Source organism: Talpa europaea, assembly GCF_964194135.1.
Source record: "Talpa europaea genome assembly, chromosome: 1".
In the NCBI taxonomy this organism is placed as follows: Eukaryota; Metazoa; Chordata; class Mammalia; order Eulipotyphla; family Talpidae; genus Talpa; species Talpa europaea.
Window position 1 is genome coordinate 116,631,428 of NC_140073.1, and position 25,347 is coordinate 116,656,774.

Consider the following 25,347-nt stretch of genomic DNA (forward strand, 5'->3'; position numbering starts at 1 on the left):
TGTTGATTTTGTATCATACTACTTTACTGAACTGGTTATTATTTTGAGTAGTTTTTCTGTGGAGTTTTTAGGGTTCTCTATGTATATTATCATATCAGCTGCAAATAGTGATAGTTTTACTTCTTCTTTCCCTATTGGGGTTTCTTGTATGTCTTTCTCTTATTTCCCTGGTTAGGACCTCCAGTATTATATTTAAGAGCAGTGGTGAGAAAGGACATCCTTGTCTTGTTTCTGATCTTAAAGGAAAGGCCTTCAGCTTTTCACCACTGAGAATAATGTTGGTGGTGGGGTTGTCATAAATGGCTTTTATCATGTTAAGGTATGTTCCTTCTATCCCTAGAATTTCAAGGGCCTTCATCAGCATCTATTGATATGATCATATGGTTTTTATTTTTCTTTTTGTTGACGAGTTGGATTACACTGATCGATTTTCATATGTTGAACCATCCTTGTGCCCCTGGAATGAATCCCTCTTGAATGATGTATATCTTTTCATACACCTGTTGGCCATCTGTATGTATATCTACTTTAGTAAAAAAGTCTATTCAGATCTTCTGCCCATATTTTAATCAATTGTTGGACTTTTTTTTTTTTTTTTGGCTATTGGGTTGATTCAGGTCTTTATATACTTTGATTAGTAACCCCTTATCAGACATATGATTTGCAATGCTTTCTCCCATTAAAATATAACAATAGGTAATCTTTTCATTATTTTGATTATTTCCTTTGCTATGTGGAAGCTTCTTAGTCTGATGTAATTCCATTTGTTTATTTTTGCTTTTATTGCTTTTGTTTTTCCTGTGTCAAGGAAATTATTGCCCATGTTTTCTTCTTGGAGCTAATTTTTGTGATTGATATAAGGTAGTGGTCCAATTTCAGTCTTTGGATGTGGTTCAGTTTTCCCAATACCATTTATTGAAGAGCTTGTCTTTTGCATATGGGGACATTTGTCGTAAATTGACCATATACGTACGAGTTTATTTCTGGGCTCTCTATTATGTTCTATTGATGTATGTGTCTGTTTTTATGCCCATACTATACCCTTTTAATTACTATAGCTTTTTTAATATGGTTTGAAATCAAAAAGTAAGAAAATCTTTGTTGTTTTTTCTTAAGATTATTTCAGTTATTCAGGGTAAGAATGTTTTTCTAAGAAAAGAAAGATTTGAATAAGTTTATACTTGGGGAAGTAAAGTGAAAAAAACTGAAATGAAAACAGAGCAAAGAGACTGAAGGTAAAACAAAACAAAAAAAGAAGTTGGTGATGATTCCATCTCTGAGCAGGCAGATCATAATTCTACCCAGAAAAGGAAGAGGCACAGTACCACTGAGAGGAACTATACACAAGGTTGAAAGAAGAAATTTGGATACAAATAAGTGTAAGGGTTTAGAGAATTAAGTATCAGGTAGGGCAGGAACAGGCATCATATCAAAATCAAAGTGAATATATTGGCATTATCACAACTGAATGGTCCCCAAACTCAGGGAGCTCTCAGACTCTCTGAAAATCTATTTATATGACCGGGTCCCTTAACCTCTGTGTGAGATACTTCTGAAGATGGCATTCTATAGTGATTCTTTGATTTTTCCATGTTACCTAGATTTTACTTCCAAGGTAACTTGAATGATAATGCACACTTTATTGGTTGTATTCCCTTTCTCTTGTCACTTTCCCATATAATTCTTAAACAATTTTTATTCAAATCACTTTTTATAGAATTTGCTTCTGGGGAAATGCAAACTAAAAGTGCTTAAAATAATGTTTAGTATGTAGAAAGCATATTTTAATTTATTTATAAATTAAAAGGAATGATAAGAGGAATAAATGATATTCTCTATATGGGGCTTAGTTTAGTGCTTGGCACAGACAATGTGCTCCATAAAGAGCCATGTTATTGTTAGGAGTGAGGAAAGGCCATTCGGTTTCTAGGATCTGTACAATGCAGCCTTTGGAGAGTGAATAACTTCTATTCTAGAATGAGTTGAGAAAAGCAGGGGTCTCCAGGAAGAATCAAGGCAAAGAATTGAAGGAATCATTATCTGAATGGGTCATGGGATGAAGGGTATTCCACCTGAAACAAGACTTCCTTAGGGTTCTGTGGGCAAGTTTGTAAAGTGAGCAGGGTAAGAGCGGAGAATGTGCACATGAGCAGGGAAAGATACAGCGAGATGAACAGAAGCTTTTATTTTGGGCGGGTGACTAAGGATGATTGAAATGTGAGATAGGGAATAGCTGCCCCATGTTAGCAAAAGAAGCTGCTTCATTCTATTCCAAGCTGACATTGCAAACTTAATGGAACTAGCGGTCAACAGATGAAGTTGAAGTTCAGAAACACAGTCCATATGTTAGACAGAGAGATATACATAAGGTGATGGGTAGATACAGCTTAAACCAGAACAACTGATGATAGCAAATAGAAAAGAAAACAGAGCGTGTTCATTAACCTTTGTCTTCTCTTGGTTCTACTATACATAAACATCATACCTAAGCTTATGTAACATCCTGTATCTTGAGAGTAATAGCCCATAATTACAACTAAATATGGACTAAGTTCCTACTATTACAAAACCAATTATATATATAGTGATTTCATAAATACACTATTGGAGAAACTTGAACACAGAAGTGGAGGTGCCGGGGTAAATTTAGTCCCTTTATTAGGCTATAAGTCCAGGCCCTTAATATAAGTCCCATCTGCTACCTCAGAAAACTGCAGTGAAATGATTCAATAAACATTTATGCTGCACCTATCACATAATGGGAACTTCACTTATATGGTTAATGACATATCTTCAAGTGGAAACACTGAGAAGGTGTAGCTGTTTTAGCTGTAGTTTTGCAGTCAGGATTGCTTTTGCTTGGGTAGCATTTCAGCTGTGGGGAAGAGAAGGTGAAGCCCTACCTGTTCTACAAGGCGGTGACAATCAGAGGATATTGTTGCCTCCCTCTATCCAGTTGTGACAACCTTCCTCCCACCAGCATCTCAACTCCCCACCACACTTTGCATTCCTCTGGGGTCATGAATTATAGAAATAAGGATAGACATAGGGAGACAAGCTGAAATAAAATGTAATGAGAAAAAAAGTGAGAAAAGAAAGGGTAAAGTCAAATAAAAATGGAGAACCCGGAGTGATAGAAAATTTTTTATAGAAAATAAGATAAAGATGGTGTTTAAAAATGAGCTTTTTACTTGTCAGGGTTGTTCTCCACCTAAAATGCATATTCGATCTAGATGATGAAATAAAATCTACTCACATTGGAGAAAGTTGCAGGTAATTTCCCAAAGCCATTATGGAAAATGTGACCAGCAGACGCCTTGCATTTCTACTCCTGTTTCAGAACATCTTTCTAGTCAGAGAAGGTGGAAACAACGTTTAGTGTTTCCAAAATTATGTGGGTGAAGAGAGCTAGGTTCTGATTTCAAAACACAAATCACAAGTATTTTGCATTCAACTGAAATGAAAATGGAAGGTTTTTATTAGGTAGGTGTTTGTAAAGAAAAGTTCAAATAAGCATTAGGGGATTTTAAACCCCAGATGAGGTAATTACCTGCTGCATTATTTAGAACATTTGGGACTCAAACTGCTGCCCTTTTGTGTGCCAGGCTGCCACTGACTGATGTAAGGGTCTCAGAATTCCTCTCTCAGGAGGTATAATCAATGAAAATTCTTTACCAGGACTAGTCCCTGAGGTATGTCCTCCCCTTGCTAGATATCTAAGAGATGGTTTTCACAGGTCATATTAACTTGTTAGCACAATAACAGTGCTGCTCATTGTAAATTGCTAAATTTTGTAAACTAATGAATGACAAGCTGATGACATAGGTCAATGATACATATTGTGCTTAATTTTGATTAAGTGTTTCATCTGCATGTTACACTTCTATCTGAATAAAAAGCAGTAAGAATAAGACATCATTAGACTTCCATGATTATATTGCATTTTTGTATAAGATGGAATGAAACTTTCCAATGTTTTATAATTACTGCAGTGTATTAGCAAAATTTTATTATGCAACTAAAACATTAGCTACAACAAATATAAATATGTTCATATGTTCTTAATTAGAGCACTTTAATAATTACTGTTCACTTGTGTATAAGTAGTTTATGTACAACAAGAAGCACTTTATGTGAATTAAATTAATATAAAAGTGCAATTTAAAACTTTCAATCTGCTTTCTCTAATAAATGGAAATTATTATTATATGGTTGAAATGTCTAGTCAAAGGCATAAAACTGGCACTGAACAGTATAATCTGGTGACAGAAAGTGCCCTGAACCTGGGTTCAAATCTTAGCTCTGTCACCTTTTAGCAATGAACACCTGAAGGTTGCTTTACTTCCTAGTGTCTCAGTTGTCATAACAGTGAAATAGGAATGCCAATTATAATTAAAACATGCCCTAGATTTGTTGTAAAAATTAAGTGTGTTGCTATATAACAGCATTTAGACTGGCACCTGACTCATAATAAATACTGGATGAATGATGATGATTAATATCATGATTATTGCTTGATGGTCAGAAGAGCTGTTAATCTAAATTATCAAGATGGGGGTCTTTAATAACCTTTCCCAAAAGATCTCAAAGGACCTTTAGGTAGGCAAAGTGAGCAATCAACAGGACTATTTTTTTCATCTTTGTGATATAAATTACAAGTCTGTTGAATCACTTGTGTCAGGTCAACACGAAGGTCTCAGACTTCCATGCAGATAGCTTCATGAGATAGTAATATAAATATAAATAGAAGCAGCAAGAGTCTGCTAAAGAAAGAAAACTCTCCATTTTCTCTGCTCAGAGTAAGGCTTCCACCCATTCCTCACTCATCTTCTAAAAGGGGGTCTAATTGGTTAGAAATAAGGACTCTAATGAGATTGTCTTAATCTTTACGGGGAATGGGAAAATGGGAAAATGCATTGGTGTCTTCTAGTAGCACAAGGATAGGGCTGACCCAGAGCCTATTTTCTTGAAGCAAAATAATCACCTGCACTCTTCTTCAGTCCTTCCTTCTGCCAACCAGAGTATGATGCAATCCTGCTTCAGTCCCTTAAGTTATGTGTTCCAGTCCAGCTTTCCAAGATATTCCTTGGACTTTGGGACAGGAGCCCAGCTAATAGTTAAGGATGATCTGATTCCTTGAGCTGTCATCCCTTGCTTGTATCTCTCCCAGTTGACTCTCGTTCTTGAGCTAGGATTGGATATTCCTGTCCTTCCACCAAAACTCATCTAAAAATATCCCAATTATAACACAATCCCTAATAGCACCTAATGGAGGAAACTAAAAAAAAGAGGAAAAAGTAGCCTGCCCAGGGGCACACAGCAGTTAGTGGCAACACTGTGGCTGGAAGTCAATTTTCCTGGTTTTCAGTTTAGTTCTATTGGGTATAATAATTACAATAAAATGGGCAAAATACAGAAAACTCTCAACACTTTGAAATATATTTTTAAGTGCACAAGCATACAATCTGCTTTTGTATAGAACTGAGGTCTTAGCCATGCTTTATTCTTTCCTTCCAAAGCCCTTTTCAGAAAAGCCTCCTTTTCTTAGCCAGATTCCTACTAAGGTAATTACATCCTGCTCATATAAACTGTCTTTATATCTCAATTGGACAGAGCACATTTCCATCTAATTTGTCTTGCTCCCCTAATTGGCTTTGCAGGATTGCTATGTGAGCTCGGAATTGCTGTGCTTCCTCTCTGCACTCCAGGGTGTCCTTAGGGAGCCATTGAATAAATTACTTTTTTCAGTGTGCTAAATGGTGCCCTAGTGCCCTGAAAGAGTTAATTTACCTCAGAGAGGTGAGCAGTTATTCACCCAAGAACCAGGACTGTTACTGACCCAAAGGGGGCTATAACAACCTGGGCATATGGCCAATTAACCACACACTGGCTCAGCAGATATTTGGTAGGTAGTTGCCTACCCATTGTTCATGCCCCATTGGAAGTGAGTCAACCATGGGGAACATATGACTTGTTCAACTAAATCCCAGGTCTCCCTAGATATAGAGGTTAGAAGTTGTTCTGCCAGAGAACATCTATTGAAATTAACACCTGATTCTGGGGAGGTGGTCTATTATTGTTCACAGCTAGCCCTAGGAAATCCTGAGTATACAAGTTGGTTCTACAGTGGCCTTGTCCAAACAGGATCTCATTCTCCCCAAAGGATCAGTGGTTCCAACTGGAAAAAATAAGTAATATATGTTGTTATTCCATCCTCAAGGACTGTTCAATAGTACTATGTGAACCATGAATATACTTTAAAATATTCTAGTTGCCATAGTAAGAAAAAGTAAAAATAAGTAAAATTAATTTTAATCTATATTTAACCCCAATGTATCTAAAATATTGAAACTTCAACATGTAATAAATATTAAAACACTGTTAATGTGATAACTTTACACTCCTTGTATTTGTTCAAAATCATTTAAATAACATGTGTATTCTACAATTAAAACACATTCCATTTCAGTACTAGCCACATATCAAGTGGTCAGTTACCAGATGTGGCAAGTGGCTGCTGCATTGGACAACAAACCTCTAGAAATCATTTGAGTTGGTCTCTCCTCAAAAAGGATTACATTACATTCCTTTTTTCCCAGCTGGTTATTTTGTTTTGTTTTTTTGTCAGGCAAATACAAATCACCTGAACTTGCTTTTTCTTCATAAGTTTGGTTCTACATCTTTACAATGTTCTACAGACTTGACCAGTTTCTCACAAATATTTGCCTCTTGGAACACTTGCATGATTTTTATACCTCAGAAACTCAATTCCTAAAATAAAAATTAGGTAGGGAAATGATGGAAATAGAGTAATAACATTTCCAGAAATGTGGAAAACAAAGAATCTGATTTCCTTTTATTTTTTGTGAAGGTAAAGAGGGAGAGGAGAAATATTGGGGAAATAAATTAAATGAAGGTCAACAGTTCCATGAAATGTTAAGAACCTACTGTAAGCCAGACTCTTACGACAAGATTATATAATCACAGCAACAGAGAAAACTATAGCTTAGCAGATGACACTGTCCCAAAAACAATCTATAGGATACAGAAGTGATCAATGAGAGATAAGTCAGATTCTATTTAGCAAAAGTGTGGTGTTTCACCTAACCTGAAATACAAAGACACCTTTCTGGAGGAGAAGGGAATGGCAAAAATAAAACTTAGTTGCCTCAGATGAGAATAACTGGAGATAAAGTAATACCTGAGACCTAAAGCTTCTAAGTCATGCCATGAGTTCAGACTTTTTTCTGTAATTGTAAGCCATTGGGAATTTCTAAGGAAGTCATCCAATTACTTTTGTGTTTTAGATGGATAACTTTGATTGCCTTATGAAAGATGGGTAAAGGAGTAGAAGAGATGGACTTAGGAGACAGAAGAGTAGAATAGAGGCAAGCAAGTATGGAGCTGATACAAACTTGTAGGTGACTGACCAAGTGATTGACGAACTGGGAGGAAATAACCTACGGTGATGGTAGACAGACATGAAGTAAAATCAGTACATCAGAGTGAGTGGTTAAATTCGGGAGATAAGATTTAAAGTAATTAGGCAGAGATTTAAGAGAGAAAGGTGACTTAGCAATGAAGAAAGTGAGTTCTGTTTTTGAAGCACCTGAGTGTTTTGTGGTTTTGCCAACAGGCAGTTATGTACTCAAGTCTGATCCACATATGTAAGTAGTAAATAATACCAGCTATTTACAGGTCATTTAATGAATTCAGGGACTTTATGTCTGTAACACCATTTAATTAATGGCCAGAATGACCTTACAAGGTATAAATTATTATGATAAATTTTACAGACATAAAAGATCAGGTGTGTCAGTAAATTAGATCATAGAGTTAGGAGCCAGAATTCAAACTCTAAGCAGTTTGAGCCCAAAGCCTCCAATCTTACTCAAAATTTTATCTTGTGTCCTGAAGGTAGAAAACCATAGAGTAAATTTCACGAGTGGAGATTATCTCACCCAAGATGAGGATGAAAAAGATCAGTGGATCAAGGACTACATATTTTATCACTCATAATAAATCTAAAAGTGCATTGCTAGTCACAAACATTTAAAAATATGATAGATATTTGCTTACATATTTACTATGTTTGATTTGAAAGCTTGAAAGAATAAATTGTTTACAAATTATCAATTTAGCAACTAAATACATTTTGTGAAGGAATCCAGGCCTAACTAAAATCATCTCATATGAAAGCCTTGCAAAAATGTATCTATGACCATCATTAAATCATATTGGAAACAAAAATTGGTGCCTTACTTCTAGAAGGAGCTCTGATTCATTTACATGAGTAATCACATTTGTTTATACCCTTTGCAACCTATTGTCACCATAACAAGAAGTAGAGCCTTTCATTGTTTTTTAGAATAAACAAGTAATTATGGAGTGATTGTTTCTCATTCTCTAGGCACTGGGAAGACACTGAAGATACTCATGTATCTTCCCAATTATAATCTGAAAAAGCAGAAGGCAGAGAGAGAAAAAAAAAGACAGAGGCAATCACTCCAGATTGTTAGGTAGGTAGCTGTTTGAATGAACAAGGGGACTTATTTAGGAGGCATTGCATTGATCAGCTGCAAGAACAGTAGTTTTCTGCATACCCTGCCAAATCTCAAAATTATATAAAGGCTTTTATATACTGTATACTATATTGTGTATGTGGGTGTGTGTATAAAATGGCTCAAGAGCATTTATGTAAAGGCGTTTTAACTGTGTACAATCATAGGACACAGCGTAGCACAGAAAGTCTCAATACCACATTGCATATCTCAAGGTTGTATCCCTGGAGCAGCTTATGGGAACACACATTCCTAAGGGAGGGGGATAAGAAGCCTCCCATTGCCCATGTCCTGCTCATGGGTTAAGTCAGTGGTGGTGATCTTTTGATTGCCTCCCCCCAACAATCCAAGAGAACATTATAACATAGATAAAGTCCCTGCCCTCAGTGAGTCTGTAATTTCAGTATACTGATGAGGATGGAAAAGTATTGGATGGTTTATCGGTCAGAGTGTACACTAGGTTATTCAACAGAAAAACACATCCCTCCAATTTACAGGCTTCTGAGAACAGTGGTTATCTCTCGGCTTTCACTACTTGCCCTTTGCACGTGAGCTAGGACTCTGCTCCTCATTTCTTCACTCTGACATTCAGGATAATTGAATAGCCTTTGTCTCAAATATTACTCGTCACTAGACCCCAAGAAAAAAAGGAATTCTAGACGGTCTTGCTTTAGTAATTCAATGCCATGGCCTAGAAGAGATGCTTCTTGCTTCTATTCCCAATTCAATAATGGGAACCAGTCATTGAATTTACTCAACCAGAAGGAGACAAGTATGTCTGAGAGGCAGAGAACTGGAATGTCTGAAAAAGCTTTAATGCCATACAGAGATATGCTAACTTTAAAGCCAATGAGACATATAGAGGCCCTCAGTGTAGTGAGCTTCCCAGACCCCCCAGAACACAGTTAGAGCTATGGGCAACCAAGGTAAAGCCTGTAAATTCAAGCTGGAAGAGAGGATAATGGAAAAATAGAAGAGGGAATTACATTGATTATCTGTACTGTCTCAGTCTCTAAAGATATTATATTTCTTAAGCATTTAAATTTAAGAGGTTGGGGCCTCCCTCGTGGCACAAGGGGTTAAGTACCGCACTGTGAATCAATCCACAGCCTCTGCAGCATGACTTCAATCCCCAGCCGGCTAGGGAGCAACCCACATGGTGCAAAGACCTCTCCTGTCTCACCCGCTGCTCCCCTCAGCAATGTACTTTGGTCAATCTGCCTGTCCTGTACCCTACTCTGCCTCTGGTGAATCCTCTCACCCCTTGCATCTCTGGCCTGTACCCCAGCTCTTGTATGCATAAAGAAATAAATCTTTTTTAAAAATTTAAAAATAAATTTAAGGGGTTAAAAAGGAAAACATAATATTTACCTATGAACAAGGAGCTAGAGATGTTTCCAAATGTAGGCTTGGTTACTGAGTTATTTCATTTAACAACATGGTCCCAGAAACAACATAGAACATGCAAACTGACAACTGTGACTTAAATTAACAGTTAAGTAGGTAAATGCATTCTCCAAGGTGTACCTGAATAGTGTTCCTGAGATCTAAGCAGAAAATATAAAAATATAATTCATGGAAATACCTAAAAGAGTAAAATTTACCTGACTTTCACACCTACAGCTTTATTTTTAGAAAATTATTAGGACCTTATGACTCCATATATCTTGCCTCCAGCCTTCTTACAAATGTTCTTCCTGCTTCCATTGTACAGTGTTGAAAAGAGTTGCATATAGCTTGGAAGGAGGCCAACAGAAGCTGTAGGTTTTCTTTCACTTTTTCTCTGTTTCAATCACTTTCTTCCACACTTGAATTACTAACTCAATTATTCTTCCTGTATCTTTCTAATATCTCCTTCTCACAAACCCATTCAGTTCACTCTTCTTTGGGTATTGAAATGATAAAGCACTTGTCATTATCAGATTATGGTAACATACTTCTTTGTTTCTTTTTCATCTTCAGTTTTTTATATACATTGCCTTATATCTTTTTTTTAAGATTTTATTTATATATTTATACAAGCACTGGGTACAGTCAGAAGCGTGGGAGGTGAGAGAATTCACCAGAGCCAGAGTGGGGAGCAGAACAGGCAGAAGGACCGAAGTACACTGCTGATGGGAGCAGTGGGCGGCAGGAGAGGTCTGCGCGCCATGTGGGACCCTCGCCCTGTGGCCAGGGAGCAGCCGGGGATCGAACCGGCGCTGCAGAGGCTGCAGGCAGCTTTGCAACCCAGCGCTCAACCACTGCGCCACTGGGGAGGCCCCATTGCTTTATATCTTAAAATTATAGAATGCAGTAAAGGATATGGATGATGTTATCAAGTAAATACATTTTGGAGTAAGGGACTGGTGTATTGATTGCTATATCAATATTCAGATAACTCTAACCACTTGGAAATCATTTCCTAAGCTAAGACATCAATTTTAGTTCAGTGTTTTGGAATTGAATATTAAAAAACAAATTTGTAAATTGAACAATTTTACATTGTCACAGGAATAGCACATTGAAAAGAAATAAAACTATATGATATAACCCTTGAAATGGAATAAATCTTTTGGAAGACAAAACGCATCTTGTTAGACTGCTGTGAAATTCGCATTTTTAGAGAAATTGGGGGTAAGATGTAATTACAGTCAATACTTGGCTATCAGATAATTTTGGAAGGTGTATAAAAATAAAGTAGTTCAGAAATAACCCAAAACCACACACAGTTCAAATAAAACTACAGTCAACTCTTCATTACCTCAAAGTAGATAAGTCCTTTTATAGATCAGTCCAACGGATAAACCACAGCTGGCTTCTGGGAAGATCTCATTTCCCTGTGATGATGAACAAGTAGGTAAACATAAGAATGGAATTAAAGGACAGCTTCCAATATGCAAGCGGTGAGGAGCCAAACTTCGAGTAGAGCTGTTAATAGAGTAGATCGAGTATGCCAGATTGCAGGACTGCAGACCCCTGGCCCCTGGGAACCTGATAATTAGGACTAATGCCCAAGGAGTTGATTACATACCTAATTCCAAGGCATGTTAGGTTACCTAATCCCAAATTTCTGCTGTACCTTAGGCACCTCCATCTGGAAACAGACTAGTCCATAAACCCATTACTCCATAACCCAGTTACTCCACCCTTTGTGTAAGCACATTTTAATAATTAGAAGGAAAAGAAACACTTTCCTATACTTGGAGTTCTAGAAATTGTATTCAGGGTATAATAAAAATATTTTTTACCTCATCTTTTAATCTAAGTGTGAAAATACAAATCGTGTTGAAAAGCACCCTTTACTAGCTGATTTCTATACTCCAAACCTTAAGAACTCTTAAGACTTCTGAAACTGGTGATTATTTTCTAAATAAACAAATTTAGTTTTCAATGGAAATTTTATTATCACAGTTGTCTCCAATACCATATTTTGAACAAAAAGCTCCTACTATTAAATAATGTAATGGATGATGGCTTTGTAATAAGAAACCTATATTAATTTCAACTATTGAGGACATTATAACCAAAAACTAATGTGTGCAACGCAAAGCATGTTCTGGGCATATAGAACATAGAATAAAAACTCTCTGGGTGTAATGACTCAAAGGTTTATTTTCTAAAACAAGGAACTTGAGAATACAAATTTTATAATAAAGGGAAATTTGATCGATATGGTAAAATTTCAATTTTATTGAAAGACCTTCTCTATTTGTGATAAAACATGACTATGTACTAGCATCAGCAAGTATTTTTCCATTTCCTTTGCAGGCTGAGCCTTCTTTCTTTCTATATACTTCAAGATATTCACCTTGAAATATCTTCAATCTGGAACATGGCTTGGCACAAATTATGATCTGTGAGCCAAATCCATGCCTCAAACTAGGAGTGACTTGCATATTAAAAGATTATAATTGTTATATACATTTACAATTTGAAACATACTGCACAATTGCCTTCCGAATAGTATGTGGATATGACTGTATCCCTATATATCTTCTACATTATATAGAAAAAATCCTTTAGTATTTTTTTCACATTTTGTCCTCCAATCAATAGGTTTTGTACCACTCATATATCTTCCAGTAGAATTGCCATATTTTCTTTGAAAGTACCTTGAAATAAAAGTAACCAAATTAAGTTTTAAGAATGAAAATTAAAAGATTGCCAAGAAAAGGACTATACAGCAGAGATTTGTATGGATCAGAGTCCAAAATATTGCTAGCTAGCTCATTCTAGAAAAAATTTGCTGTCCCCTATGTAGAATATTTCTAGACTCCACAATTTTCTTCACTCTTCAAATCCATATTAGTATTTGCCTCCTAAAATCTCTGTCACAAGTCCTCTCTTTTCCATCCCCTTGCTAACTATCCTAGTTTATAAATCTATTGCCTTTTGCCTAATGTGGTTCTCTACCTCCAAGTCTCACCCTCTCCAATGATCTGCTATAACGTCTTCAGCATAAGTCTTTTAAGATCAAATATCACCTGATCCTTAGTAAATCCTTTCTTGACATCCTAAGACCACTACAACATATGTGCTTGCCTCTCCTAGCCCCTGCTGTGGTGCAGATGTCTATGTATCACACCTCACAAAAAAAGGATTTATTTCCAAATAAGCTTTTCCACTAACCTGGAGACTGCCTTGAGAGACGATGTAGACTTGCCTCACAGAAGGTGTCTCAAAGACTAAGTTAGGATAAGTTTTATTCATGTGGATTTTAGCAGAGCAAAGTTTCTAGGCCCCTGGATATCTCTGAAAAAGAAGAGAATAGGTATATAGTACCCAGAGACTGTTTGGCAAAGAACTAGGAGAACTAAAAACAAACTTCTCATCTGCTTTTCATGCTAATATCTCTTTTCATGAATGCATTTGAATATATAAAATTTTTTAAATGTTTAAATTATGCATGAGACTTAACTTTGTACTTTGCATGTTTTCCTAGTTATCTTCATGTTATAAAATTGGCATATGTGTGCATATAGAGCTGAAAATTGACAGAATGGGTGCATTTTTTTTGTATAAAGAACTAGGATTAAAGGAAGCAGGAAAGTAGGAGAACTTACCACTAGCTGCTTCTCTGCTTCTAATTTCTTTCCACTAGCTCCAGAGACAAGGCAATCTCCTTTCCTTCTTAACATCCCCTTTTAATATTTAAGATAGACTATGCTATTCAGCAATAAAAATGCACTCTAAAATTCCATGGCATTACATAGCTAAATCTCATTCTCAGCCTGTGTCGGCACAGAGCTGGTCTCCATATGGTCATTCGTATCCTAGATTGATGGTGGCTCCTCCAGCTGGATTTGTACCATATGGGATATGTGGTCTTCTTATTTAAGAGAAAAAAGTTCATAAAGATCTCATACCCACCTCATCTTATGGCTTATTCCATTACTCAGAGCAAGTCACATGACACAATTAACTACAAGTCACTGGGAAGTATAATGTCTCTTGTACTAGAAATTAGAGAAAAAACAGATATTGCCGGGTCTCCCCAGTGGTGCAGGCAGTTGAGCATGGCACTGTGAGGCTGCCTCTGTAGTGCAGGTTTGATCCCAACCCCCAGGCATGATACCCACGTGGTGCGGCAGGCCTCTCCTTCTGGCCCGCTGCTCCCCTCAGCAGTGTATTTCAGTCAGTCTGCCTGTTCTGTTCTCTGCTCTGTCTCTGGTGAATCCTCTCGCCCTCCTGTACATCTGGCCTGTACCCTGGTTCTTGTATAAATAAATAAAAATCTTTTTAAAAAACCAGATATTGCTAAACATTCATAATGTCGACCACATCATTTAAGATGAACTGGTTGCTTTTAGTAAAACAAAACTATCCAAGTTATAGTACAGAATTAGAATTTCTGTTCATTTGTTTGGGAAATGTCCTACTCAGGACAATGTGATTTCTTACACATTTTGCTCTCAGCCTAGTAAGTTACTAGGCTCTCAGCCTGGTAAGCGCCAGTTCCATATTCCTTACATCCTCAGTTTATGTTGACTTTTTTTTTTTCTAAACACCCCATTACCTGAGTCAAGAAAGTTACAGACATTTTTTCATGGGATGAATACCTTCTCTGATCATCTAAGTGATATCTCTCTATTAGTTCCCAATTCTTTTGATTTGCTGGGATAAATAGAGCTAGGACAATTGCCCATGACTTAGAAATTAGGGCATTAGCTCAGGACCCTGAATACTGTTGTGTGTGCGATAAGAGATGAGATGGGAGATGGGTGGCACTAACCTATTGGAATCTGGAAAACCATGAACTCTCTGTGATTTTTCACAACTGCTTCACCACTTGATAACCCAAATGTTTCATGTTAACCTTACTGGAACCTTTCTTTTCTTTATCGGCTGCCTTGGATGTTCATTTGAGCATGCTCCCACATACATGTTAGAAGAAAACTATGTAGTATTATGAATTGTCATAGACTTTCCAATCTCAATGAATTGAATTAGAAAGGCAACTTTTTTTTTTATTTAATTCTTTTTTTTTATTTTTTATAATAAATTTTATTTTTATATTCCCCATACAATTGCAACCCCCTTATTTTGATCCCAGTCCCTCCCCTCCCGCCCTCTACCCCCCATAGAGTGTCTCTGGTTCATAGTTTTTTAGTTTTATAGTTATTCATTTTCCTGGTCCCTTATTTAAGTTTTCTAGATTCCTGCTATGAGTGAGACCATCCGGTGTTTTTCTTTTTCTTTCTGGCTTATTTCGCTGAGCATAATCCCTTCCAGCACCATCCATGTTGCTGCAAATTGCAGAAAGGCAACTTTTTTATTTGTATCAATAATCCCTTTGTACTCAACCCTGATAATCTGGAAATCGAAAAGTGAAATGAATGTGTATGGGGTAAAAATGAGATTGCCATAGTTTAGATGAGCTTACCTAAAAAGTACATATGAACATAATTTTATAATGGACCCAAGTTATTGTTCCTCCTTTGGATTTTAAGTTTAATTCAATATTTGCCAAGGGTCAGATTTTTGCCTAATCATTCCTCTTGGAGAGAGAAACCAGCTTTGTAAAGGGAAAAGTAAGAAAATAGGTGCATAGAGATGGTTAGCGTGACCTAAATTCTGAGGAAAAAAATAAAGATTTTCTGCCTGCGGAGAGGAAGAAGATCTTATATGAATTAAAAGTTCAGTGTGTCCCTAGAATCCCAAATGCCATTCACCACACTGATTTATGGTGATGTGAAGACATTTCTTCTTTGCGATTATGGGTTTTTTTTCTCTTTACTCTCTTCCATGTGTTTATAAATGGACATGAGGCAGTCTCCAGTTCATGAAAGGCTTCCCATTAATTCTCTCCTCTGCCACCTCCCGGAAGGTGTATCAAGGGGTAATAAAGTCTGCTACATGTGTACATAGCATGCCTCTCACTGTGTTGGCCCACACAACATAGTTCAAGAATGAATTAGTTAATAATGTTTAAAGTTTGAATATTTCATGTAAAATTCAGGATACCTGACTGCTTTGGTAATACAGGAACTACATGCCCCTAGGGTAAATTTCAGCTTGTGCTGAATAGCAGCCCTTCCCTTTGTTTCATTTTATTTTTTTAATTTATCTATTGTTATTGAAGTATCATTGTTTTACATCCTTGCTAGCATTTTGACAGTATACAATTTCCCCCCTCAGGTGTAGTCACTGAAACACTCCTACCACCAAAGCAGCCATAGTCCTCCACCAACATCCATTGTTTTCTCTCCCCCATTCATATCCCTCCCCCACTCTAATAGTTGAAGATCTATGGTCAGTTTTCAAGAGTTTGTTTTAAAGTTTGTCTTTGTTTGGCTCTTTGTTTTTTCTATATATCATCTATAAGTGATACCATCTAGTATTTATCTTTCTCTTTCCGGCTTCACTGAACATAATCCCTTCCAACTTCATCCATATTGTTACAAATGTCATGATTTTATCTTTTTTTTTTAAGATTTATTTATTTATACAAGAAAACGGGATACAGACCAGATGTGTGGGAGGGTGATAGGATTCACCAGAGACAGAGCAGGGAACAGAACAGGCAGACTGACGAAATATACTGCTGAGGGGAGCAGCAGGAGAGACAGGAGAGGTCAGCTGCGTCATGTGGGATTCTCGCCAGCTGGCCGGGATCAAACCCACACTGCAGAAGCTGCAGACAGCTTCATAGTGTGGCACTCAACCGCATGCGCCACCGGGGAGGCCCATGATTTTATCTTTTCTAATTGCTTAGTAGTATTCCATTGTGTATCTATACCACATTTTCTTGATCCATCATCTGTTTTAGAGCACTTGGGTTGTTTCCACATCTTAGCTATTGTAGATATTGCTGCTATAAATATAGGAGGGCAAGCTTCCTTCTAAATTAGTGTTTCTGTGTATTTTGTGTTGATACCTAGGAGTGGAATTGCTAGGTCATATGGTAGATCCATTTTTAGTCCTTTGAGAAACTTCCACATATGCTTTCCATAGGGGCTGTTCTAGTCTACATTCCCACCAATAGTGTAAAAGACTTCCTTTTTCTCTACACCCTCACCACCACTTGTTTCTGGTCTTAGCTTTCAAATCAAGATCCAAGTAAGAGGGCCTCCCCGGTGGCGCAGCGGTTGAGCTCTGGATTGCGAAGCTGCCCTCAGCCTCTGCAGCACTGGTTCGATCCCCAGCTGCTCCCCGGCCACCGGAGGAGGGTCCCATATGGCGCGGACACCTCTCCTGCCGCCCGCTGCTCCCCTCAGCAGTGTACTTCTGTCCTTCTGCCTGCTCTGCTCCCCGCTCTGGCTCTGGTGAATTCCCTCACCCTCCCGTGCTTCTGACTGTATCCAGTGCTTGTATGAATAAATAAAAATAAATCTTTTTTAAATAAAAAAAATTAAATAAATTAAAAAGATTAAAAAAAAAAAGATCCAAGTAAGAGCTTAGAGAAGAGAAATCTAGCTGGTCACTTACCTTGCCTCAGGGTAGGCAGAGTACTGAAGGTCCATGTATGGTCTAGCCCAACATTTCAGTATGTCAAAATATGCAAGGCTATGTAATTAAGGCTCAATTAATGTGTATTTCACAAAAGATTTACAGCATTTGCTGTCATATAACAAAAATAAACATAATCCAAAATGGTCTAATATGGGAATCTATTTGCATAATAGTTAAAATGTGAGTTTGGCTTTAGGTAGATATGGTTAGTCAAGAGGATCAAATTACACTACCAGCATACCTTTGTTTACTTCCTCTGAATCCATTCTCAGTCATTCTGACTCATAGTCACAAGATGGCTGCCAATATTCTCAGAGCTACATGCTTTTAAGACCTCATTCAATGGGAGAGAGTACTTATCTTTGTTCCAGCAAAAAAAAAAAAAAAAAGCTAAGTGCATCACATCAGTTCTGATTACCATAGATCATTCCCAGACTCACTTCCAGGAGAATGTCAACCAGCCACCATTGATAGGTCAGGTTCTCCCCCAGAAATAAAAGTGAAGTGGGCACAGGTGTAATTCTTCATATGGAAATTGGAATATGATTACCAGGAGAGGGGTAAGGTACTGATTTCAACTATATCTGGGTAGCTTGTTTTACAGAAAATTCCATTGCCCAAATATTCCAATTCATGAAGTATGAAGCTGGGCCCAACAACCTTCTTGTTTAGCTAGCTCTCTAGGGATTCTGATGCAAGAAGTTATTTATGTAAACTTTGTAAAATACATTGAGACTGCAGTGTTTTATAACTAAAAATAAATTCATAATTATATGCTAGTAACTGTATTAAGTATTTTACAGACATTACTTCCAAAAATCCTTTGAAAACCCTATGAAATAAATACCACTATTATACTCATTTTTGGATAAGTAAATGAAGTTTAAGAGGTTTAATAATTTGCCCAATGACACATACATAATGAGTGGCATATCCAGGATTCAGTCCCACAATTTTCTGACTCTAATGTTAATGTGCTACTACTACACTGCCTATATCCCTTCAGATGTCTGTGCTTGCCATAGATTGAAGGATAATTCGTGAATCAGAGAGTTTCATGCTGCCATTCTTGGACATGAATAACAATTTACTAATAATCATCAGTGTGAGTCATTTGTATTAGGCAGAGTTATAGCAAACTTCAGTGTGTTGTTTCTACACTGCTAAATACTGTATGTGGCTTTAGACAAATTAACTGAATATCGGTTTCCCTTTTTATAGAGGACTATTAATTTCATATGGTTGATATAAGAATTAAGAGAATAAATAAAAGTGGGAAGACCATACTAGTCCTCAGTAAATACTGGGTATTTTTTTTAACCTGTTTTTCAAATCATAATTGATCAGGTGGTAGTTTCTTTTCCTGTACTATTGTTGCTGCTGCTGATCCAATTGAGAAGTTTCACTATAGGGTGCCCCTTATCCTCTGCATTGGTTTCAACCAATTCTGGCCAACTGTTGTCTTCAGAATGTTTGTGATGCTCAGAGCAGCTGGTATTTCAGTGGAGAAAGGAACTCAGCGATTGAAAAGAATATTTATTGTGCCCTTTATATAGAAAGCATAGCTCTGAAAATAGTTTGCTACATTTAAATACAATGCTACAATGTACAGATAAGAACTCTGAAGCTTGAGGAAGTTATTTGTTCCAGGTCACTCACCAAGCAGGTGGGGGATAAAGAATTCGAGCCTTTGACTTGTTCTCGTGACTCCAAAGCCTGTGGGCTTCGCTGTCTGTTTCCCTTCCTTGTGAAACGGAAGCCTTTGTCATGGTTTACTAGTCACCTGGTGGTGACTCTACTTGGATATACTCTAGTAGTGGGAACCACAGTATGTTTGGCACAGACCAGAATGCAGATAAAGTATATATGTGAAGAAAGAATAACTGAAGTTTTACTGATTGAATTTACAATATTAAAAAGTATTGATTATGACAATAATAATTACATCTTTTAAATATAGCCTTAGTTGACTTTTTTTTTACTATAGAGTAGAAATTAGGAGTTCAAACTAATCAAATAGTACTGCAGTAAGTTCTCTATTAAGGAAAACATCACATGTCTTTAAATATATGTTCAGTTTTGTCTTTGCTCTAAAAGGGAAAGATCTGAAATCAACTGAATTGAAGCAGATTCTTATTTAGAGAAATGTAATGAATTTATGACTAAGATAGGGCTTTGCAAAGTTGTCCTTTCTCATTTTCTTTGAAGTCAATTCCTTTAGAAGAATGGCAGAAAAGTTCAATTCAACAGGGAAAAAAAGTTGCTGTAGTTTCAGAATTTGATCAATGATATAACAATATTAAGAAATTGAATGTTATCTTATTCAATCTATTTCATCTTCCCAAGTCAGTTATCATTTTCTTTCTGAGGATCGGGGAAGGAATTCTTCAGGTTTGTTCTAAAACTTCCTAGAGTTCAAATATCCTTCCCCTATCTCCATTGGCTATTAACATTCTGAAAATAGCAACAATTCTATTTTCAACCTATCAAAGCGACTCTTAACCATGCACCTAAAAACAACATCAACATCCTTTACAAATAACAGGTTTCAAATATGAATTTCAAAAATATTGCCATTATTATTAAATGCTGAGTAGTTAGAAACAAGTTACATATTCTCAAAATGACTAAAATTAATTCCAGTTTTTTAGCAAACATGTTACAGAATAGTATAGACAACATGAATGCGGTGCTTGCTTCACAGCCCAATCTTAGATTATTTTGAATACATATATATGTGTGTGTATATATATCTATATATATATATATATATAAAATGTAGGGTACATGCACCTCAAAATGTGTGTGTGTGTGTGTACTTCTAAAAAGCAATTGTTTTCCTGGAAATGGAATGCTAAAATCTGGAAAGCAGAAGAGGATAATAAATAATTCCTTAACCACAACCTACCTTTATATAAAGTTGTTACTTAGCTAAAAAGTTCCTTTAATATTACTGGTTTTTGTTTTACTCATCCCCCCAGCCCTGTTCTATTTCTCCTTAATCCAGACTGCTAGAGACTCTATGTCCACATTCTGACCCACATGGGATCCTGTGTAGACTTGACCTGAACCCCCATCATTTTGGACTCAGAAACTCAAGCCCTTCAAATCCATAAACTTCACTCTTTTAGTAATATTGATCTGTGGGATAGTATCCACAATATTAACCTTTCTAAAAAAAAATATGCACCTTAAATCCAAATCAAACTCTAATATAGTAATTCTATATTAGAATCACTTGGTGAGATTCCAAATAATGCAGATTCCTAGGATTCCCTACCAATATTCCGATTCAGTAGGTCTAGAATAAAATCCAGGAATTCGTGTTTTCAACAAAGACCACAGATGCTGGTGATATAATAGTCCAACAAACTAAACTTTGAGAAAAAATAATTATAATGAAAATAGCCAGTAAATAAAGCATTCACATAGAATCGGGAAGAAAACTCTCTCCCATGCTCTCTCTCCCTATCCTGTCCATCTCACCTCTGCTCCTTTTCCTCTCGAGAATATGGTACCAAGTCTTCTTAGACAAAGACCCCACCCCCTGAATTTCTATACTGACCTGCTTTATTTAAAATACTGGATTATTTTCCTTGTTGTGGCTTTGAAATCCAGTATGTCTTCTCCATGCTTCCTGTTTTGATTTTTAATTTAATTTATTTTAATTTTTTCACCACAGCTCCATGATTGTTAAGTGAATCTGGTATGGGAGCAGAGTCCATAAGTCAGATAGATGGTCATGATTTGGAGACTGACTATATTATTCTACTGACACACTCCCCACCCCTCCCTCTCTACTCCCTTACTCCACCTCTACCACACAGAAATAATCCTCTTGAGGTCTTTTGTATTTAATAGTGAAAGGTGTTTTGGTGTTTGAAGAAAGCAACTGAAAAGGTATGAAAGACCCCATTTAGTTTAAGGTACTCAAGTATGTTTAAGGTACTCAAGCATTGTTTATGCCTTTGTAACAGTTTTTGTAAGCTACCGGCTGAGTTAGAGCATGTTTTTTCCAACACACCTATACTAGATTAGTTTCCTCAAAAAACTCTTGACTACCTGGAACTATGGGATGAGACTTGAATATAACTGCTGCCTGAGTTCTGCGAGTCTTTCCAGTAAATTGTGTAACTTGAAGATTGTCTTATGGACCCCAAACTTCCAGTCAGTGTAAGAACTAGAACAGTCCTGGGGACTCCTGAACTCTGCATACACTAAGAAAGGCAAAGGACTGGGCTAGGCCATATGTATACATAAGCATAACCCTAACACCTAAAACAGAGTTTAATAATTTACTGCTTAATGCTTTGAACACAGGCAGAATTTAAAGGGCAAAATTCCAGGTAAAGTGAACACACAGACCTAGAAATAAACTGGATTTATGTAGCATCTGAAAAAGGAAAGCTTTATCCTAATTACAATGGAACTGATATTGAGCAGATACAATGTAACCCTCTGATGGAAAAGTTTAACTCAAACCTAGTTTCTCCTAGTTTCCATATCAAATCAAATTTAAGTTCCTTTAGGAGCTAATGAGGGCACTTACACATTTTCAAATATGTATATATGGCAAAGCTACAAACTTCAAGCTTAGGTCAGTATCTATTAGAAAAGGTGAGGTAAAAGCCCTAAGTCACCCAAAGTTGTTTAAAACAAAATCCAGTAACTAACATCATCTTCTTTATTTTTTAATTATAATTTAAGTCTGCTTTGAGCAGTGCCATATTATTGAGCATGACTAATATGGGGTAGAAAAAGCTATGGGAATTGGGGGCAAGAATGGGAACAAGGATTGATGAATAAAATGTTTGCAATAAAGTGATTTAAGCATCTTCAATATGTTGCAGCTTATATATTTTCATCATGTTTTCAAGAATTGTCAGTTTCATTTCTAGTGTTGTTAAATAAAAGGCCAAACTAATATGTGGGAAAAAGTATTGTTCAGCTCACTCAGATGCTTTGAAAAATATACTTAGCTATACAACCCATGATTCACAAATGAAGCTGAGGGCCAACTACAAACTACAACTCCTACTCAGAGATAATGAAGCATGAAATGGCACTTTCAAATTAAAATTACATTGAGAGAAAGTGCCTTTCTAAAACTCAAGGAAAAAAAAATAGTATTGAAATGTTGAATAAAATTACATAGAGTTTACTTTCACAGGTTATTAGGCAATAAATAGTATGTTGTTTGTAGGGGTTATTTTCCTTCCATTTTATATGTCTTTGCTTTTCCTAAATGTTACAATATTTCCTTAAAATTGCTTATGGGAACAATTTATTGATAGATTTTGAAATGATTTTTAAATCATTTTCAGAAAGAAATGCATCTGGGTCTGGCGTTTTATTACCTCAGGTAGCTAGCATGGTCAAATTCTAAATGTACTATCTTTTGGTTTATTTGCATTACCCTCATAAAAACATTTTAGATCATAAAACATTTTAGACCTCTCTGCTTCTTGAATTGTCATTTTTTGTGTGTTTTGAATTTGTTTATTTATTATCCTATCAATAACTTGAAAACTTCAGCTGTTTCTTAACTTTTTCCAAATGCTGAAGAAATTTGCTCATGATCCGATAGGTAAACAGTTCATCCATACAAAGCCCAAAGGAACTATTCATGACTCTCTGATCTTAAGTATTATCCAAGAAAAAGAAAAGTGTCTTTATTCAAATATTTTATTCAACTCTCAGGTATATCATATTATTCCTGCAAACTAATTTCATTTTTATTCTCCTTGATTTTTGTTGTTATAATTATATAAAATTACTATATCCCCTTCATGAATTTTACTGATTTTTTTGAATTTGCATGTGAATAATATATTCTGTATAGTAGAATATAAAAAACTAATAGTGATTTTATTTTTCTCCATAAATAACAGGAAATGTTTCCAATTATTTTTTAGAGCAGGACATTTGGTACAGATAATGTTGCTATAGCAACTTTAGAACAGGCTTAATTTGGGCCACAGTGAGTGCACCCACTTGTTTTAAATTCATCATTCAGTCTAATCTAGCATTTGCATGAAGCGCTGCATTTACAAACACTGTAGCAGGAGTGACTGTGTGGAAAGTTGTTTAGGGACACGATGCCTCAAATTTCTACAAGTGTTCATGGCATTTTTTAAGGGCTAATGTCACAGTACCAGGATTATGATGTTTATAAGAAAAAAAATTACCAATTTTACTGAAGATTAAAAACTTTGGAAATAAATTTAAACTTAATAGATCTCTAAAGATATTTTGACATTAAAATACACTACTTTCTAATGTTAATCCTTACAAAACCTTGGAAAGATATACTTATTAGGTCTGCCTAAGGAAAGATTTTTTAGGTAGGTCTGCATGAGCTTATTTCTACTATAGGAGTACCATTTACCTATAAAAACCTTGCTGGTATTTACACATATTTGGGATCAAGATAGTTTCACAATTTTATAGTGAAGGATGGAAACCAGACTTTTGGTAGTGGATGTACTGTACTATATACTGATGTTGGTTTATATTCTATATACCTGAAGTCTACAGAAGGTCATAAAACCAATGTTACTTCAATAAAAATTTTCAAAAAAGAAATATGTTGGATGTGAATCTTTAAAGGGAAGAAGATCATTTCAGATGAGGACAAGTGTTTTCCCCATTCTTGGAGAGCATGCTGAATACAGTGGTCTTAAGATTTCAATCTCATGAAAGCTAAAATCTAATATTCAGCCTCTGTTATAATTGAAATATTGCCTTTGAGACAACTAATATCTCTATACCATTTTACTTCTGCCTAACATTTGTTTCTGTTCCCTTCTTTTAAGAATCAATTAAAATGTTAGGGCCTCTGCCAAAACTTCCCTGATTTGCACTGCAGAGTAGCCCTTTTCTCCATAGCATTGATGTAAAACTAGGCTGTACTATTTTACATGCTTACTTGCACATTTCTCACCTCTAGCCGGATGTTCGAGGAGAACAACTTTTTTAAACTTGGTGTCTTATTCCCCCAAAACCAAAATAGCAGGTGCTACATGCAAATTCAAAAATATTTGCATCAACAAATCAACGTGTAGCTATTGACCACCTAGCACGAACCATAATAAGTGTATGGACTTGCTAGTTATTTGTTCACTTGCTTTCTTGTTTTGCAGGGACAGCATTGCCATATATTTATATCCCGAGATGACACCTGAGACTACAAAGCAATAGATGCCATCTGTAAAACGACTAGAACAAGCAATAAGAACAATATACAAGAGTTTAAGAGACAGTCAGCTAGGGAGATCAGAAGTGGTTTTAAGGAGCTGGGAAGATTTATGAGTGTAGTTGAGAATTGGAAAAGTGGCCAGAGAGAGTGGAAGTTTTGTTTTTTTTTTTTTTCCAGAGATGAGCAAGGGCAAAAAAGAGTGGGTACAGAATAACTGATCCAAGGATAGTGAATATGCAAATGTGTCTGAATCTAAAGTTACCTGAAGGTCAGAAGATTCATTACATTCCAGAATAGTTAAGAGCAAATGCCTTAAACAAAATAACTACAGGAATTATATAGAAAGTTCTTTAATTATATACTACAAAATTCCAGCACTTAGACCTATAATTGGTTCTGATATTTATTACTAACACTTACTTTCTCCTCAAAACATTTTTAGAGGAACAATAAATAAAAGTTGTATCAAAGTAAAATAAGAAATACTCAACTCTTCCATAAATCTGCTATATCTCAATAAAAATGTATTTAAGAGATATTTTACATAAGACAGAAATGCAATGAAGCAGTACATATTAAGGAAAGGTAAATTTATTTAATATCTCACCTGTCCTAAGCTACTAGCTATATTCTTTTAGTCTTGGTTTTCCAATC